This window comes from Ursus americanus, chromosome 22 (assembly GCF_024610735.1).
Source record: "Ursus americanus isolate L20-20 chromosome 22, mUrsAme1.1.p, whole genome shotgun sequence".
NCBI classification, from domain to species: Eukaryota; Metazoa; Chordata; class Mammalia; order Carnivora; family Ursidae; genus Ursus; species Ursus americanus.
In genome coordinates, this window is record NC_142148.1 from 22,029,187 (window position 1) to 22,046,083 (window position 16,897).

The following is a 16,897-nucleotide window of genomic DNA, read 5'->3' on the forward strand; positions in this document are numbered from 1 at the left end:
CGCCCACCCCCCGCGGGGCGGGCCGACGGCGGCCAGGGGCTTCGTCCCGCCCACCGCGCCCGGAGGGGGCGGGGCCGGGAGGGCACCTTCTTCCTGCGCCCACCCCCACCCTCAGGAATGCCACATGGCCTCCGAAGAGGAGTGGTGGGAACCGAGGCTCGGGAGAGTCCGCTTGGGGGCAGGAAGTGGCCCGTTCCTCCACTCGGAGAGCGTTTCCGGAGCGCCTACTGTGTGCTCCACGCGGGGAGTGGGGGCCGTTACCGAGGGGAGAAATAGTGCAAAGACTGACGTTTGTGAGACCGCTCCCTCCACCGGATCTCCCGCCGGCGGTGTGATGGTTCCCATTGCACCGAGAGGAAACTGAGGCCCAGTTAGCCCGGGGATTTGCCCCCGCTGGTGAGGACCGAGTTCTGAATGCGACGCCTCTTCTGCCCTCAACGGCCGCTAGAGTCGGGTAGAAGGCTGCCTCGGACACAACCCCCAAGCACGCAGCTCCTGGGTCTAGAACACAAGTGGCGGCCGGAGGTAAAAGCAGCGCTTGAGGAGCGTTCATCACACAGCGAGGCGGAGCGGGGCCCTTGGTGTGTACCATCCCATCCAGTCCCTGGGTTATGGCGTTGGTGCTGGTCAAGCAGTGTCGTTCAGCCCAGGTGGCTCCGCCGGTGGAGCCCAGCCTTCACCCCACTGAGGCCGACCCGCCTGACTAGAAACGCCCAGCGCCCCTCGCTGCCGCCTTCTTCCTCACACCCAACTCCGGGATGGTTCCTTTGCTCTTCTCCAGCCGTGCCAGCACTCTCTTCCCTGCTGTTTGCTCCCGACCACCATGTGAAACACCTGGTGACCAGACCCCCTCGGCTTTCCCACCAGACTCTGTGTTCCCCAGAGCGCGGCAGCACACAGCCTAAAACCAGGCAAGGCCTTTTCTGGGCCTCTGCTTCCTCATCTGGTCCCAGGTGTCTGGGACCCTTGAGCAGCCTTGAAATGGCTTTTGGTCCTAATTGTGCTTTGGCAGTGGAGAAATCTGAAAACAAAAATCGAGTTTTTTCCAAACAGGCCTTACGCCAATCAGAATGCTGATGAAATGATCACGAAGGTGCACCTGGGCTCCCGATTGAAGCCAGACTTACCTGCAACCACTTAGAACCTAGCTGGCCACACTGCTCTCCTCACAGCAGCACCCACAATGTCAGTGCCACTGCCAAACGCCCGCCATTTCACAGATGCGGAGACTGAGGCCCAGTACAGAGGCCCCAAACGATTTCTTGGGGAAGTGGTGCTATGTCTACTTAGAGAAGGGAGACTTGGGGAGTCTTAGATAAAAGTAAAACTACTGGGTCCTGGCACTAGGCTCAAAGATATGTGTGGGGCAGAGACCTTCAGGAAGTGGGGGGTCTGGAAGGGGAAACAGGTGCATCCAGGTGAGCCTAGAGATAATGACTTTATCCCCAACACTCAGTCCCAGGTATTGTGGCCCAGTGCATGAGAGCCAGACTCTGCCATTTGGGGGGAAGCCACTGGGGACCTGGGCTACAGCCCAGAGACTTCCCAGCAAGTTCTGCCAGCCCCTGCACCAGGGCTTCCCAGGGTTCGTGCTAGGTGAGGTGCTCTGGGGCAAGTAGAAGGCACCAGCTCCTTCCTCCCACAGCTGGGCCACCTGGGAGCTGGATAACAAAGCAGCTTCAGGAGCCCCTCCCCAGACTTCCTGGAGGGGGAGGGGAAGGGCTGGGATGTAGAAGGACGAGGGGCGTGTGTCAGGATTGCAGCTTGGAACCAGGTTCCCCAGGTAAAGCCTAAGTACCGGTGGACTATGAGAATTACCACGTCAAGTTTTTCAACCAGTATCAGAATTTAAAATGCGTGCATCCTCTCAGCCAGTAAGTCCACTTCCAGGAATCTATCATGAGAAATAATTGCAGAACAATGATAAATGCTTATACGATATTGTTCTTTGCAGCACCGTTCATTGTGGTGGAAGACTGCAGACAGCTACATACCCCTGACCAGGAGCTGACTTCTTACCGTACCTCTGGGACCTCCGTACAGCGGGAAGTTGGGATGGGGTAAGTCTGTGCACACTAACGTAGGGGATGGCCAAGGTATATGTGTTGTGCCAATTTGCGGTGTTGCAGCAAGAAGGGGTGTCGGATATCCTTGGTACCTTTGTGGGAAATAACTGGGAAGTTATTCTTCTGTCATTTTTCTCTTTAGGTGTGCTACCCCCTTCTCCTCATTTCACATGTGAAAAAACTGAGTCGCTGAGAGTAGGGACTTGCTTGATAGTGAAGCTGGGCACCTGACTCCTGGGACTGGAAATCAAAACCCCTCAGGCCAGAAAAGGGACTGGATAGGTTGCATAAGGCAACTCCTGCTTCTATATTGGAAAACCCAAATTAGAAGCTGCTGCCTATGGGGCTCCCTGTTCATTGCGCCTGTTTCTCATGAGCTTGGTTGCCACATAGGTTCAAATGAATGTTATGTAAGTCCACTTTGATTGAAAGAAAAAAAAAAAGCTGTGGCCCTTTTTACCTGGGGTTAATGGAACTGGGGTAAGGGATCAGTTTTCACCTGGAGCCAAGAGGAGCCAGGCTAGATCTGGCAGCATAAAGGAAATGGGGTTCTGTGGGGTGGAGGGGAAGAGCCTAGAAAAGGCCAGGGTCAGTGAGTAATTCAGGAAACGGTGGAATCAGTCAGCTGGTAGGGTCTTGAAGGCCAGGGTACAGAATTTGGATTTGGCGTTGTGGGCAGTGGGGAGGCTTGCGGGTTCCTGAGACCTGCTGAGGAGAGATAGGAAGTGATTGGTGATCAGGTGAGGGTAATTGAGGCCAAACTGATGGAGACCTGTCTCTGAGGTCTAGGAGATTGGTGGCTCTCGTATGTATGAAAGTTCAGCATTCTTACCTCATGTGGATTTCAGCTTATCAACATTTTCCTTTTTAAAAGATGTGTCGTATTCTGTTGATAATTTGCTTAGCTTTCTCGTAGTCTGAGGTATTCACTCATCTAATTTGAGTGCTTAGTGCTTGCAGGCTGTGTGCTTGAAGCTGGGGAACCACTGCCTGGGCTGTCGGGAAGGGTTTGGGCAACAGTGCCGGCTGGCGGAAGGGGTACGGTGTTTGGGATTTGGAGCTACTAGCCAGGTGATGTAGGCAAATCATCCAGACCCTTTGAGCCTTCCTTTTCTCATCTGTGGAAACATCCGGATTTGGTGAGGGCCAAAGAAAATAATGGCTGTGAAAACCGTTTGTGAATTACATTCAGCGCGTCTAGAAGAGCAGATACTGTTGTCAGAGTGTCTTAGCTCCGCCTCCAGAGGCTGTGTGTCATTTGACAATATGAGCTCCAGTTTCATCTTCATCTCAGCGATGAGAGGGTTGGACATGTTAATCCTGAAGGTCTCTTCCTTCTTTGGCATTCTACCATCTAGGCTTAAATGATTTTTTTTTTTTTAAGATTTTATTTATTTATTTGACAGAGGGAGAGGGTGAGGGAGAGAGCACAAGCAGGGGGTGGGGCAGCAGAGGCAGAGGGAGAAGCAGATTACCCGCCAAGCCAGAGCCTGATGCAGGCCCCGTCCCAGGACCCTGGGATCATGATCTGAGCTGAAGGAAGACACTTAACCAACTGAGCCACCAGTTGTGCCACTAAATGATTTTTTAAAAAGATATTATTCATTTATTTGAGAGAGAGAGAGAGAGAGCACGTGCACAAGCGGGGCAGAGGGAGAAGCAGACTCCCTGCTAAGCAGGGAGCCCAATGTGAGGCTCACTGTGGGGCTGTATCCCAGGACCTTGGGATCATGACCTGAGCCAAAGGCAGATGCTTAACTGACTGAGCCGCCCAGGCACCTTGGCTTAAATGATTTTGAAAGCAATATATATATACGTGTATATATATATATATATATACACGTATATATATATATATATGCATGCTTGTTTGCCCACAGCTTTTTAAATTTTTATCTCTGCTGGTTTAAGTGCTGTGGAGTACTATCTGAAAGTTGTGTACGTCTGCATGACTTTCCTAACAGGCCAGGCTAATCTTCTAGCTGTGCTTCATTATCTGATTTTCTTCCTGTGCAAATAGTTTGCATCAAAGGGATAGTTCAGATGGGTCCAAGTTATAGCATTTTAACTCAGGGGTGTTGGTGTGGCAGTGACCTGTATGTAGGGATACCAGTCTCTTCTCTCTCTTTTTTTTTTTTTAAAGATTTTATTTATTTATTTATTTGACAGAGAGAGAGAGACAGCCAGTGAGAGAAGGAACACAACAGGGGGAGTGGGAGAGGAAGAAGCAGGCTCCCAGCGGAGGAGCCTGATGTGGGGCTCGATCCCAGGACCCCGGGATCACGCCCTGAGCCGAAGGCAGACACTTAACGATTGAGCCACCCAGGCGCCCTGACAGTCTCTTCTCTTGATGCCCTCTGACTTCTAGTCAAAGATTAAGTAGTGAGTGTTGTGCTTTTAATTTGGGGATTAAAAAATTCAGTTTTGATTTTCTGGTAGTCTGCTCCTCTACCTGTGAGCCAGTGGGTATGGCACCTCCAGTCATGTCTACAGCAGTCAGCCAGTCAGAGTTGGCTATCGTAGGGCCTGGGACACTTAATGACTGCATTTTTTTTTTTTCATTTCTTTTATTAGGGTCCATGTGATAGGATCAGATACATTTGGCATAGGTTCATCTTTTTTATATGTGGGTATTTTCTTCTCCTGGAGTTTTTTTTTTTTTTTAAGATTTATTAGAGTGAAGAGCACGAGCGCGGTGTGGGGGGGGAGCAGAGGGAGAGAGAATCTCAAGCAGACTCCCCACTGAGTGCAGAGCCCTATGAGGGGCTCGATGAAGGGCTCAGTCTCACCATCCACAGATCATGACCTGAGCTGAAACTAAGAGTTGGATGCTTAACCAACTGAGCCACGGTACCCTGGTGTGTGTTTTTTAATTCCAAAAGCAATATGCTGTGTTAATTAGGGCAAGTTAATCAATGCAGGAGGCATATAGAGACAAAGTGAATAACTCCCCCATCATTTCTACCTTTTAGCACTAGCGGTGCTAACAGGTATGTATCCTTTCTCACCTTTCTCTGTGTGCAAATACATACACACATCCTGAGAGGTGTTTTCTCTCCTCCCTCTTATTTACATCCCCCCCACCCCATCTCAACAGGGCTGCAATTAACACTTTCCTGAAATAGATTCTCTGAAGTGGAATTACTGGGACGGAGAGCAAGCATGGATATTTTTAGGGCATAAACCCGAAGCGCTCTACGTCATGGCAGCGCGTGTAGGGTTTGCGTGCTCGCTTGCCCAAGTCCTCAGCCACGGGAGGTGTTAGAAATTTTGTGTGAATCTTCTTTAATGGCTGAAGAATAGCCTTTGGTTCTTTTAATCTGCATTTTTTTTTATTAAGTAAGATTGACTATCTTAACATTTCATAACTTTTGGGCATTTGTCACCTGTGAATTATCTGCACATCTCTTAAAGTCATGAGTTTCTTTCTGATTTGCAAGCTCTTTTCAGTAGGGAGGATGCTTAACCCTTGTTTATTATATTTGCTGCAGGTAGGTTTTTTCCCCCAGATTATTGTTTGCCTTACATTTTTTTTTTTTTTAAGATTTTATTTATTTATTTGACAGACAACCAGCGAGAGAGGGAACGCAAGCAGGGGGAGTGGGAGAGGAAGAAGTAGGCTCCCAGCAGAGGAGCCCGACGTGGGGATCGGAGGAGCCCGTGGGGATCGATCCCAGAACGCCGGGATCACGCCTTGAGGCGAAGGCAGACGCTTAACGACTGAGCCACCCAGGCGCCCCACCTTACATTTTTTCTAAGCTAGGTTGTTTTCATTTTGTTTGTTATTTTTTTATTTATTTTTTTAAATTTTATTTTATTTAAATCAATTAATTAACCTATAGTGTATTATTAGTTTCAGAGGTAGAGTTCAGTGATCCATCAGTTGCATGTAACACCAGTGCTCATTACATGAAGTCCCTTCCTTAATGTCCAACACTCCCCATCCTCCCAACCCCCCCTCCACTCTAGCAACCCTCAGTTTGTTTCCTGTAGTTAAGAGTCTCTTATGGTTTGTCTCCCTCTCCGATTTCATCCTCTTTTATTTTTCCCTCCCTTCCCCTATGATCCTCTGTTTTGTTTTTTAAATTCCACATATGAATGAAACCATATGATACTTGCCTTTCTCTGATTGACTTATTTCACTTAGCAGAACACCCTCTAGTTCTATCCATGTTGTTGCAAATGGTAAGATTTCATTTTTTTGATGGCTGAGTAAAATTCCATTGTGTGTGTGTGTGTGTGTGTGTGTATCTTCATTATCCATTCATCTGTCCACGGACATCTAGGCTCTTTCCATAGTTTGGCTATTGTGGACATTGCTGCTATAAACATTGGGATGCAGGTGCCCCTTCGGATCACTACATTTGTATCTTTGGGGTAAATACCTAGTAGTGCAGTTGCTGGGTCATAGAGTAGCTGTTTTCAACTTCTTGAGGAACCTCCATACTGTTTTTCCAAGTGGCTGCACCAGCTTGCATTCCCACCAGCTATGTAAGAGGGTTCCGCTTTCTCCATGTCCTCACCAACATTTGTTGTTTCCTGACTTGTTAATTTTAGCCCTTCTGACTGGTGTGAGCTGGTATCTCATTGTGGTTTTGATTTGTATTTCCCTGATGCCGAGTGATACGGAGCTTTTTTTTTTTAAATAAACGCTATGCCCTGTGTGAGGCTCAAACTGAGAACCCCGAGATCAAGAGTCGCACTCTCTTCCCGCAGAGCCAGCCAGGCTTCCATTTTGTTTATGTTTAAACTTTTCACTTGGCCAAATGTCAGTCTTTGTGGTATTGCCCATTGCTTCTGGGCTAGGAAAGAATACAAGTGATCAAAGGATATTCACCTACACATTTTGATTTTGTTCCTTCAATGCCTAACTTTTAACATTTAACCCTTTACTGCATCTGGACTTGATTTTGGTTTACGGTATGGAGCTAAGAATCCCAATCACTTTTTTTTCTGAATGGCATACTATTTCTTATCATCTTTCCCATCTTCCTGGATGTGTGTTGTCACCTTTTCCAAGGCAGTGAGGTCTTTTTTTTTTTTTAAGATTTTATTTATTTATTTGACAGAGAAACAGCCAGAGAGAGAGGGAACGCAAGCAGGGGCACCAAGGCAGTGAGTTCTTACAGGGTTGTCATGGTATGTCTCAAGGAGGTAGTATCTCGAGATGACTACTTTGAAGATGAAAAGACAGATTTTGGCCAGGGAAGGAAGGCCTTTGAATTTCTGTGATGGAGACAGATTCTTCTCCATGAAACTAATGACTTTTTGCTTTAAGGACCCTTACTCTTGTTTCTTCCAAGTCCCTGTAAGGGGTCATATGTTTCTATAAAATGTACAAAATTAAGAAATTTTCATTGTAGGGGCGCCTGGATGGCTCAGTCGGTTAAGCGTCTGCCTTGACGCTCAGGTCATGATCCCGGAGTCTTGGGATCAAGTCCTGCGTGGGGCTCCCTGCTCAGCGGGGAGTCTGCTTCTCCCTCTCCCTGTGCTCCTCCCCTCCCCCCTCGGGCTCTCTCTCTCTCTCTCCCTCTCCCTCAAATAAGTAAATAAAAATCTTAAAAAAAAAAAAAAAAGAAATTTTCATTGTAATATGACTTCCGTCCTCACTGTTCTCCTGTTAAGTGACCTCGTGTTGGTCCTGGACATTTTTTGGATCTGGCTAATGGTTGGGTTAGAATACACTCAGTTTGGTTTTATCTGTTTATGTGGTTTGCAGTCACTTCCACTAGGGGTTCGAGTATGTCTTGGTGTAGGGAGGGCTGCAGGAACGGAGGCAGTATCACCATGGATAAGTGCCACAGCATCTGAGCCAGAAGTGCATAAGGAAGATAAAATAAGGTTTGAAACATCTGGAGTCAGAAGCTGACCTATGGAAGGTTCTTCCAATCATAAAGACTGTAAAAATAGAAGCAAAGGACTCAGTTCTTACCAATACTTATTAAAAGTGGAAGTTTTCTTCTGCCAAGAATGTACTCGATAATGCAATGTGTACAGTTATAAATGTACATGTTAGAAGTAAGACTGAGTCATCCTTATTTTCTCTCTATAAAAGGGTATTACAAAACCCTTCTCATATGAAGAACCATCAGAGAATACGGCCCAAAAAGTAGGAAAAAAGACTTAAGAGTTGTTTTAAGCAGTTAAAAAGAAAATATTATTTTTCTGGATTTTGTGATGTTCATGATATTTGTTTTTAAAAACGTTGTGGTTTGCTATAATTTTTTTCTCATTTTTGAAGAAATATTCACATTTGTTCCAATTTTTGTATATTTTACATTCTTAGGGAAGGCCTCCCCAAATTATGTTAGTTTCAGGTCACACAAAACATGGATCTGCCTTCAACCCTTAGGATGAATATTTTGGCAACGATAAAGCCTGATCCCTTCAGAAGATCTGGGTATAATTTGTCCCCTCTGGCCTTTTGGAAAATGAAATTTCTTGCACTTTACCCTGATTTTGACACTGAAATAAAACTTTTAAAACAGGTCATTAAATGAGTGATACTTCGCGTACTCTGTTTTTCACCTTGCGTTTTTCACTAGAGACCTTTCTCTTTGTACTTGAAGAACTTCCTGGTTCTTTTCCGGAATCACCTCATATCCTCTTGTATGGATAGACCACAGTTTGTTTATCCATTCATCCGTCAGTAGATGCTTGGGTTCTTTCCACCTTTGGGCTGTTGCAAATTCTGCCGCTGTGAACGTGGTATACAAATACCTGTTCAAGTCCCTGTTTTCAATTATTTTGGGTATATACCCAGAAGTTTCCTCAGATTTTGAAGGCATTACTCTGCTGTCTCTCAGCTTTCAGTATTGCAGTTGGGAAGTCCCGAGTCATTCTGAATACTGATTCTGTGTATATGACCTACTTTTTCTTCTCCAGAAAGTTCTAGAATCTCCTCTCATCCTTAATGGGCTAGAGTTTCTTGATGAAATGCCCTCACAGGGGTCCGTTTTTCCCATTTTGCTGGGAATTCTGGGAGTTAGTGGGGTATGAAAGCCCAGGGGAAGGTCTCCCCATTTAGTACTGTGAGTACTGTGCCTCCCTGGCAGTGTTCCAAGAACTGAGTGGAGCAAGAGGACTAAGGTTCTGGACATCCTCAATGGTTAACATGTGGATGTGTGTATAATCCCTCTGTTGCTGGTATCTTCTCTGTCTCCTGTGCCTCATGTCCACCTCTCCAGGGACCTTCTACTCTCTCTTAAAAATACGTTTCTGATCTGCCAGGGTCTGTCCCCATGAGGGGAGAGGGTGGGTAGTGTAGGGAGGGGATCTAGGAGTCTACTCGTTGGAGTTTTTAAGCTGCTTTTTATTTATTTTTTATTTTTTGTGTATTTTTTTTAAAGATTTATTTGAGAGAGCGAGCAAGCAGGGGGAGGGGGAGAGGGAGAGAGAGAATCCTCAGAGTCTGAAGCAGACTCTGCAATGAGCGTGGAGCCCGACGCGGGGCTCAGTCCCAGGACCCCGAGATCATGACCTGGGCCGAAATCAGGAGCCAGTCGCCTATCTGACTGAGTCATTCCAGTGCCCCTTAAGCTGCTTTTTAAACCCTCTTCTACCAATCTTCCTACCCCTAATTTCTGAGCCTTTGAAGGATTCTTTTGTGTAAATCAGGCTAAACCGTCACCTATTCATATTGCCCGCTTGGTGTTGCTGTCGGATAGTACTTGTCCATTTACTTTCCAGCCACAAAAATTTCACCGTGGTCCCTCTCCTCCGTTCTCCTTTTCCTCGTGGACTTTTGCATTTTGAAAGTGGAGTTTTAAGAATTACATTCTTGTGATAAATCCACCTGCTTCAACTTAAATTTTTTTTCCCCCACGTGGCTCCCCAGTGGTTCCAACCCCCTGTCAACTAGTCCGCCTTTCTCCCTTTGGTTTGAGGTGTTACCTTTATCCCTGTAGCATATGTGAAGTCCCATTTGTGTGTCCTATTAGTGAACTTTCTTTTCCACTTCAGCAGGTGTTTCCTGAGCACACGCTGCGTGCCAGGCTCTGATCTAGGCACTGAGGGTAAAAAGCAATATATTAGGCAAAGCCCTTGCCTCATGGAGATTACATTCTAATGAAGAAAGCAGGCAGTCAGCAGATAATGTCAGAGATACGTACTCAGAAGAAAAAGACATCAGAGTACTGGCACAGGGAGTGAGAGGTTGAGCCACTGTGGGTAAGCTGGTTAGAGGAACGCCATCTCAGGAGGTGACGCTGACTAGAATCTGTAGTGAACTAGAAACCCCAGCCGTGCGTGTTGCGGGCAGAGGACATACCAGGAGCAGAGACAGAAGGAGACATACCTGAGACAGAAAGGAGCTTTGGGGAAAAACAAGAGCAGTGTGGATTGTCAGATTGTCTATTTTCCCTTCATTTCTGTCAGTGCCTCATATATTTTGGGACTCTGTTGTCAGGTACAGATACGTTTAAAATGTTTATATCTTTCTGATGGATTGACCCTTTTGTCGCTATAGAGTGTTTCTCTTTAGTATTTTAAGCCCAGACAGTCTGACTCCTAAATCCATCTACTTACCCTCACACCAGCTGCGCTGCCTCTCCAGGTGTGTCCTCAGGTGTTCCTCCTGCTCCTGTACCCTCAGCCGTCCAGACTCACTAAGGTGTTCTGTGTAGCCAAATCTTCCTACCCTGGGTCTTGGTAAGACCAGCTGGAGTTCTGTTCTCTACTCCAGGGAAGTCCCCTCAGCCCTTCCCTAGATGCCTGCAGATTGCTAGACGTTCTCATTCGCCACCATCTTGGGCCCTGGAGCCTGCTTGCCTACAAGCATGCCCTGGTTCTGTAGTCTCCACATGTCAGTCACTTTCCCCATCACCTCTGTCTGTGTCTCCGCTCAGCCTTCCCACCCCTCACCAAGCCTTACTAACACATGTGGGGTAAGCCATTTACAGTCAGAGGGTGAGAGGGAAGACGTACTTTACAGAAACGCAGAGGACTCTGATTTCCATGTTCCCCATCCATGGGCATCCTCTGGTGGCCCGGCTACCAGAGGATTTGTCATGGCCCAGCAGTACCCAGCCTTCCCTCACCTGCTCTGGGCTCTGGTCTCCCCTTCCCTCCATTTCGAGGCCCTCCTTCCCTCTCCCCTCACCTGTTTCTTTTCTGAAGCAAAACCAGGTATCTCCCCTTGCAGTCTGTGGAGCCATTTAATGGCTGCTTTTGTTGTCTTTGTTTCTTTGGCTTCTCAGGGGTCAGGTGCTGTCTATTTTGGTCCAGCCCCTCACATGATTTCCCTAAACCCAGACTAACTTAAGAGTGGCAGGGGGTGGGGCACCTGGGTGGCACAGCGGTTAATCATCTGCCTTCGGCTCAGGGCGTGATCCCGGCGTTACGGGATCGAGCCCCACATCAGGCTCCTCCGCTGGGAGCCTGCTTCTTCCTCTCCCACTCCCCCTGCTTGTGTTCCCTCTCTCGCTGTGTCTCTCTCTGTCAAATAAATAAAATCTTAAAAAAAGAAAGAGTTGTCTGGGGCCAGCAGTCAGGTAAGAGAACTTCCCGCCTGGCTCTGCGTGCTGGGTTTATTGTCCTGACTTGCTGCTGTGGTTGGGTGAAATGTTGGCATTTCCTGGACATTTTGATTATTTGTGGGAGTAGAATATTTGAAGCCAGGACTTTCTAGAAGAGTCTCAGAGATCTGTGATGCTGAGTGAATCATCACACTGAGGCCCAAGGAGAGTCTATACCGAGTGGTGGAGCTAGTCCTCAAGCCCTGGTCTAGGATGTACCCTGGCCCTGGTGGACCCTTGCTTGGGCGTACCTTGGGTCATTCCCTTCCCCTCCCTGAGCCCAGCTTCCCACATAGGAAATGGGAATAACAAATGTCCATAGCCGCCTTGTTCATAGTAGCCCCGAACTGTAAGCTGCCAGATAGGCATCAGCTGGTGAAAGGAAAAGAAATGGTGTTATACTCGTGGGATGGCATACTACTCACCAACGAAAGAGAACTACAGATACCCTCAGTCACATGAATGCATCTCTCAAATATGCCAAGTGAAAGAAGCTGGACACAAAAGCGGGAATATTGTATGATCTCTCCACATAAACTCTAGAAAAGCGAAAGGAAGCTATGAAAAGGAGATCAGGTGGGGAGGTGGACCAGACCAAAAAGGGGAGTGAGCACATATTTGCCAACATTAATTTCATTTTTCACGTAAAGTGGGTAAATTTTATTAAAGACAATGAGACGCAAAGCAGTAATAAAGGGAAACATGCAACAAGTGGTTAAATTTTCTCATACATTAAATTTAAGTTGACCAACAGCTTATATAGGCAGTTAAACTCTGCTCTTTGTTCACTGGGTTGTAAATTTACTTTCTCTTCATCCCAGATGGAGACATTTTATGCTCAGCATCTGGATAAACAGAATCCTTTAAGGGACAGGATGCTTGGGCAGTTTCCCTTTAACTGAAGTGAATTCCTTTCTGAAGGGTGGATTTATATCGGACTTTATATTTTCTCTCTCAAAGGCAAGGAGTGTGTTTCTATTCTGTTTCTGTAGGTCTCTATCCTTAGAGCAGGGGGAGCTGCTGGAGGGTTTTGGCCAGGGCAGTGACATGGTCACACATACTTGGAAAGAAAAACCTGAAAGTGCCCTGTGGAGGACAGATGAGAGGCAGGTCAGGGAGAATCAGGAAGGCTGGTAAAGAGGCCAGGCAGGGCAGTTCATGGGACGGTATGTTTAAAATGTATACATTTTTCTATATACAAATTATACTCCGGTTTTTAAAATTAATTAATTAATTAATTTAACAAGATTTTATTTATTCATTTGACACAGAGAGAGAGAGCACAAGCAGAGGGAGCAGTAGAGGGAAAAGCAAGCTCCCCGCTGAGCAGGGAGCCTGACGTGGGGCTCGATCCCAGGACCCTTGGATCATGACCTGAGCCAAAGGCAGACACTTAAGCGACTGAGCCACCCAGGCGCCCCTATACTTCAGTTTTTTAAAAAAATGAGAACAAAAGACTATCACAGTAGTCTACTTGATACCCAGAGGCCTGAGAAAGGGGTTCCAGGCCAGGCTGGGAGCAGTGGACCGAGTAGGGACTTGAGTGGGGTTCTGGGTGTAGAACAGACAGGGTTTGAGGAGAGGCTGGGAAATCCAGGAGGCCTGGGGGGAGGATGGGAGGCAGGACAAGGAAGAAATCGGGTCCTTGAGCACTGAAGATGAGCCCTTTGGAGTGGTCCGGGGCCCTGGCTGGGTAAATAAACTTAGCCTGAGGCTCTAGGATTCTGCTAGGATGGGGAGCCAGGAAAAGGCCTTGATCCCATCCTCAAGTGTCCTGGCTCACGGGGGAAGCAGACAGCCTTCTTGGACCAGTTGAGGAAGGCACGGCGGGACTTAGGGGGAGCAAGTAGCAGTCCCTTCATGACCCCTCCTTCATACCCTCCTGACCGATTTTTCTCTTCTCCCAGGTCCATCTGACGGTGCGGCATTAGGGACCAAGTGACAAGGATCTGACCCACCTGGGTGGGAATTCTGGTTCTGAAGTTCCCTAGCAGCGTGACCCTGGGCAGTTTGCTTAATCATTTGAGCCTCAGTTTCCTCACTTGTAAAATGGGAATACTATCCTCTTTGCCCCCTTTCCCCCTTCCTGAAAAATGCATTTCGCGTTTTCCCCTGCTGCCGTGTAATGTGCCGTGTCGTGCATGGAAGGAGATGCTGCCAAGTGTGGCTTGTGGGCACCTCACACTGAAGGTTCCCTTTCTTGAAGCTCCTGAGGCCTCGGGGGCCTGGGGCCACGGGTCCCCTGTGCAGCTTAGTCTTACAGGCCGCTGGTGTCCCAGAAAGCAGACTGGGCTGGGAATTGAACTCCGTCCCCAGTTCTCCGGGTGACCTTGGGCGACCCCTAGTGGGATGTGTGGCAACACGCAACGTCCCAGCAAGGATGGTGTTGCAGTTTTGTACCAGATTTTGCTGATATATTTACTTCTACCCCTGGTACCAGGTAGTCGTTCCTTCAGTATATGTTTGTGGCTTTCTTTTATTCCCTCGGATGAAGCGCTTGTATTCTCTTTTATGCCATTGTATGTATGGAATGGCGTTTCATTTACCAGCAAATCCAATATATTTTGTTATTTCCAGTGTATCACTATTGATGTCATTTTTTTCTTAGCTTTTGGGACTTCTGTCTGTTCCAGAGCTTGTGAATTCCTGCTAGAGTCCTCTGAACTGTATTTATGTAACCAAAGTGTTTTTTCCTATCAAACCACTTCCAGGGCACATTCAGTATGTGTATTTTAAAATTCATTTTATGTAATAACTTTAAAAAGAAAGCGCTTGCCATGTATCAGACACTGTCCTATGTACCTTATAAACTTGTTTAATCCTTGTAACAACTCTTTGAGGTGTGAGTGATCTCCGTTTTGTTTTGTTTTTTTTAATATTCTATTTATTTATTTGAGAGAGAGGCAGAGCGTGAGCCCCAGCAGGGGGAGGGGCTGAGGGAGAGGAAGAAGCAGGCTCCCCGCTGAGCAGGGAGCCCGAAGTGGGGCTGGATCCCAGGACCTCGGGATCATGACCCCAGCTGAAGGCAGATGCTTAACTGACTGAGCCACCCAGGTGCCCCAGCGAGTTATCTTTGTTTTATGGCTGAGAAGCTGAGCCTCAGAGAAGTTCAATAACTTGCTCAAGTTCATACAGCTAATAAATGGCAGAACCAGGACTGCAACCTAATTCTTCTCTAACTACTCCATTGCGTTACCTCTGGTCTCAAAATTATCTTCCCAGAGCCTTCTGATGTAAAGTTGGGATGCCTCGTATGTACTTGTGTATCTTACAAGCCAAGAAACAGGCTACATTCAGCTCTTAGTACCATATCTTAACCTCAGGTCTGAGCCCCAATTCCTCTTCAGTGTGACCTCAGGCCCCAGAGCCTCATCTGTAAAACTGGGGAGGGGGGCATGTGAAGAATTATATGAATTGTTTTATTTATTTATTTTAAAAAGATTTATTTATTTGAGAGAGAGAGAGCGAGCTCATGTGTGCAAGTGTGGGGAGGGGCAGAGGGAGAGGGAGAAGGAGAGAAGCCGACTCCCCGTTGAGGGCGGAGCCAGTCAGGGGGCTCACCACCCTGAGATCATGACCTGAGCCGAAATCGAGTGGGCCACTCCACCGACTGAGCCATCCAGGTGCCCCCAGGACCTTCTTTATGCACTAAAATAAATCTAAGGAAAGAAACGTATATAAATCAAACATTAAAACAGTTCATAAGGGGCGCCTGGGTGACTCATTTGCTTAAGCATGTGACTCTTGATTTTAGCTCAGGTTATGATCTCAGGGTCATGAGATTGAGCCCCATGTCGGGCTCTGCACTAGGTGAGGAGTTGGGTTGAGAGTCTCTCCTTCCTTCTCCCTCTGCTACTCCCCTACCCCGGCTCTTTCTCTCTCAAAAATAAAAAATAAAAATAAAATAATAAAGAAGGCCCTGGCATGTCCCCCCCCGACCCCCACAACCCGCACTACAGGATTTTATACATAGTGGGCCTTCCGCAAGACTTCTGGGGATGAAGACAAGACCAAGCTCCAGGGAAGGTCTACTTTACCCCTTCTGGGAAGTTAATCTCTGGCCAGGGGAGAGGTGCCGGTAATTTGTACAAGTTTCTCGGGTTAGGTCCCACGTTAGGTGATATGTAAAGTAACTGCCAACGTCGCAATGACCGATGAAACTGGTTCTGCTGTTCTCCTTTATTGGCAGATGTGGTGGAAATGGGAGACCGGTGGTCTGCCCGAGCGACTTAGTGGATGTGTGTAGGTGTGAGGCAGGGGCGTGGTGGGTGGAAGGGTCATCCGGGTGATGTCCTGTTTGGTTGCTGCTGCAGTCATTGCCTCTGGCTACTGCTGCCCGCCGTGAGTACCAGCTCTCAGAAAGGACTGTTGAACCTAGGTACCCAGGAGCCAGCCAGAGGCTCAGGAGGGCTCCGTGGGCCCGGGCTGCTGGTGCATCGAGGTGGGATCCTAACATCTTAGAATTGAAGGGACCTCGGAGGTCCTCAGGAGGCCGCTGGCATCAGGAAAGCAGACCAGACTGGACATTCAGAGTGTTTCGTCTAAATTAGCTAGGTGACCTTGTGCTTGCCACTGCCCCTGTGGAAGTGGGGCACGACTGGGATACGGAAGGCCCCATTCGCTGTCATGTTCCCTGGTACAAGTCCAGCCTTTCCATTTAATGTGTGAGGACCCTGAGGTCGAGAGAGGGACTGGGATTTTCCCGAATAATTTTATAGCCCGAGGAATTCTTAAAGAGATCCTTTTCTTGGTCAGTGCCATAGGAAGTGCAGGGGCCCTGGGATCAGATTGCCTGGCATATATTAATTGCTCATTAAATGTAGGCCATTACTTTATCGAGCAACATCCTACAGTGATTGAGTGTCAGTCTTTCTCTTACTAGTTGTGTGGCCTTGCCCTGAGCAGGTTATTTGACCTTTTCCTGCCTCAATTTCCTGGAATAAAACCAGAGTATCCATGTATAATATAGAGCTAGACACATAGCCCATAGTAAGTGCCCAGTAAACACGAAAGGCTGTCCCTGCTGGAAACCTTCCAGTGGTTCCCACAGCACTTTAGGGTCCTGTCCAAACTCCCCAGGGTCCTAGAGGACTCCCAAGGCATCACTTTGCCCCTGCCTCCTTCTCATCTGCCACCAGTCTCAACCTCACCACTCCACTTCGTGCCAAGTTCATGTCCACAGAGTGCTTTTTGTTTGTTTTCTAACCCTTGTTATTTCCCCTGATTTCAGCTTAAATGTCACCTCCTCAGGAGGGCTGGCCCTGACCTCTCAGGACCGGTCTCCTGGCCTTTCTGCCCTGTGTTGTTCAGTTTGCT

At 47.6% G+C, this 16,897-nt stretch overlaps 1 long non-coding RNA gene across 1 annotated transcript; it reads left to right on the forward strand.

The window, feature by feature from the left end:
- The first annotated feature begins 84 nt into the window (after nucleotides 1–84).
- On the forward strand, nucleotides 85–15,845 carry LOC123796954 (uncharacterized). Its single transcript, XR_006780843.2, has 3 exons — nucleotides 85–581; nucleotides 1,955–2,060; nucleotides 13,489–15,845. It is a non-coding gene; the product is annotated as an uncharacterized LOC123796954 (long non-coding RNA).
- Nucleotides 15,846–16,897: the final 1,052 nt, after the last annotated feature.